Below are 3,223 nucleotides of genomic sequence, written 5' to 3'. Positions count from 1 at the left end.
TTTTTTTTTTTTCCTTGATGTTTTTGTCTGTAGGAAATTTCGAATTCTTTTTTGTTCTCGTTCTTTTCCAGAACAGAAGATATTTCACAATTGTGACTCCCCCTGAATTGAAAAATCCAAGCTTTGAACGGCTGTAAATGGAAGCTGATCTTGGTAACTTTGTTTGTCTGGAAAGAAGAGGACCTATGTGAGTGTCAGTGAAACCAGAAAAGGGGAAGCAACATCTGTTTTCTTTTTGAACAAAAGAAAATCTATCCATATTCCAGTGAATGCTGATGTGGTTTAAAGCTAGAAAACTTTTAAGTATTTTTCTATTAAGCACCTTAACATTTTTGGCACAACCATTTTGCCTAGAGTCTCCAGTGGAGCTAGGTATAATGAGAGTCCACAAAATAATAGTTTCTAAGTAGACGAGGTAAAGTGTTTTTTTTTCAAGGGAGTATTGCCTGCATTTCACAGCCTGGGCACTGTGGCATGACAGAAAATTCCTTTAACTTGTATCTGTTTTAGGTGGCATGGATTTGCTTTGATCCTCAGTCTCCCACATCCTAACAATGAAGCTGTTGGCTCTATGGGATGGCACTTTGAGTTGCTGTTGTAGGGATGTCCTCTGTATTTAATTATTAATTGAGATGGAGAAAGAACAACTAACTCAGGGCAAGGGTATTCACATAGAAGATGATAGAAAGAGGTTCAAAATCCTGTCTAAATTAGGCAAAGGAGAAAAAACTGGGTCTCCCTCATCTAAGGCGAGTTCCCTAATTATTGGTTAATCTGATGCTAGTGTGAGTGGGAATTGGTGAGTCTCCATTTTCACTGGTGTTCCCTCTATGGTCCTCTTTTTTCACACCCTGCCCATCACCCCAGATGGGTTTGGTTTAATCTTAATCTGGAATAGGAATGGTTTTGAAATTGCAGAAGCACTGGCAGAACAGGAACACTTTCATCCAGTTGTAATCATGACCTTCTAATATTACTTGAGTCTAATAATGTGCAATTAACTTTGTTTTTAAAGAAAACAAATGTAATACACGTAATGAGATTAAAGCTGAGTTTGGGCTCTTCATTTTTTCAAAGGATAGTTATGGTTAATATTGTATACACCTCTTAAGAATCAGAACACACAGACATAAGGGTCCCATGGACACTCATTTGGACATGGCCAAGATGTTTAATAACCCAGTATGAACTTCTGTTACTATTATAAATCTTTCCTGCTCTCAAACCGTTGCAGATATGATGGGTTTTTTAAAAACAAACCACCAAGCTGTTTCTGTTTAAACTGGAAGAAGTGGGTATTAGGAGAAGTGTTTATTTAGTGGGTAAGGAACTGGCTAAAACAGGAAATGTGAAAAAGATTACCAATGGTGTTCAAGGACCAGTATTAAATGAAAGCTTGTCTACAGGTACAGGCAAACATGAAAGATACCGGTACTAGAAAAACGATGCATTAACTAATGCACTGTACTGAATGTGTAGATGCTGACTGGGAGCAAATTGCTCCTGGCCAGCCTATGAAATGTGGGGCCACAGGGGGCTGGGAGAGCTGTCATGGGACACTGCTTCCTAGCCACGTAGAGATTGGAGCCCATCCTGATCTCCACATGACTGGGGGAACTGTCCCTGCTTCTAGGCAGCTCCCTCCCACCTATGTGGGGCATGGTATCTGTCCTGATCTCCACATGACTGGGAAGCAGCTTCCCAGAAGCTAGGACAGCTCTCCCAGCTGCCAGGACAGCTCTCCCTGCCATGTGGAGATCAGGATGGGTCTCAATCTCCACTTGGCTGAGAGGCAGCTCCCGGCAGCTGGGACAGCACCCCCTCCCATTCTGCTCAGGGTCCGATCTCCTTCTGGCTGAGAGAGTTTTTCCCCCTTCCACTCTGGAGCTTAGGGTTGAGCCCCCATGCCTCCTTCCAGCCCAGGGCTGGCATCTAGGGGAGCCTGGCGCATCTCCTGGCTTCTTCGGGGGAGCAGAGCAGGGTAGGAGCAGCTCTGGACTGGGCTGCTCCTGTCGGGCTCAGTTTGCTTTGGTTGGGGGCGCGCATGCAGATGTGCACCAGGGAGCACTTTAATGAGCCTGAATTTTGTGTACAGAAAATGCAGGTGCATTAATTGCATATGTAGATATACCCAATGAGTATGGAAATGACTGAGAGGGAGAAGGATCTTACTATGCTACTTGATCATGGGGTGACTTGTGAACTCAGAGTGGTCAGTCAAGGTATTTCCAGTATTTATAGAAGGATTCATGCCACTATACAAGGCCTTGTGACCTCATCTCAAATCCTGTATGTAGTTTTGCTTGCTTGTGTTATGGAAGATGAATTTGAACCAGAACCGGTCCAGAGAAGAGTTACTAGTATGACCAGGGGAATGGAGGGTTTACAAAAGGAGGATAAAAGTCTGGCTTGTTCAGCCCAGTGATAGAGATGTGAAATTATGTTTATAAAAACATCCAGAGGGTACAACAGCAGGGAAGGAAAGAACAAGGTTGGCACAAGGACAAATTGGTCTAGTTTGGCCATGAATGAGCTTAGGCTGGCAGTTGGAAGGAAGTTCGTAGCCATCAGACCAGTGGGATTCTGGAGCACCAGTAGGAATAGTGTGTTTGGGGGAGACTTAATGAGTTTTGAGACTTAAACTTGATTTGTTTATGAAGGAGTGTATGTGATGTGATTGCTGCAGGAGCAGGGGACTGGAATGAAGGATTCTGGAGGTTTCTTCCAGTCCTTGTTTCCAAACCAGAAGCACAGGTGACATCTCTCAAGGCGTTTCTGCTCAATGGTTACTGTTACTTGCTTTCATGAAATTCCACATTAGCATGTTACTAATAGGCCAAACAACAGTTTGGAAGTTCTTGGTGCTGAGCAATACATTCTGGCTGGCATTATTATTGATTGTTATGACCCCAAACCAAAGGGCTTTGTATTAGGCCTGTGCAAAATTTTGCCAGCAGTTAAATTTTGACACTGTTTTGACTTGTTTCAAGCTCAAAACAGCAGAATCAAAATGAGCCAGAGAGCTTTGAAACTGCCTTGAAACAAGACACAAGTTGAAATGTTCCAAAATTTTTGAAACGTTTTGAAGATGAAGTTGGGCTTGCATGCAGGGAAACAAACTAAAGTAAGGAGAGGGAGGGGGCTGGTGGGGGGCAGGGGTGGAAAGAGCACTCTCATTTTTGACTGTGTAGCTGGCCAGTAACTGTGATCCTTCCCTGAGGTC

General features: G+C 43.4%; 1 long non-coding RNA gene across 1 annotated transcript in view; it reads left to right on the top strand.

The window, feature by feature from the left end:
• LOC109288959 overlaps positions 1–3,223 on the top strand; it is a 324,842-nt gene that overhangs the window by 17,412 nt on the left and 304,207 nt on the right. The window contains exon 2 of the long non-coding RNA XR_002095265.1: positions 72–187. This is a non-coding gene — a long non-coding RNA (uncharacterized LOC109288959). The remainder of the gene's footprint in view (positions 1–71; positions 188–3,223) is intronic.

The sequence above is a fragment of the Gavialis gangeticus genome, unplaced genomic scaffold, assembly GCF_001723915.1.
Source record: "Gavialis gangeticus isolate Ggan-Ray unplaced genomic scaffold, GavGan_comp1, whole genome shotgun sequence".
NCBI classification, from domain to species: Eukaryota; Metazoa; Chordata; order Crocodylia; family Gavialidae; genus Gavialis; species Gavialis gangeticus.
This window is presented reverse-complemented; position numbering and strand designations above follow the sequence as displayed.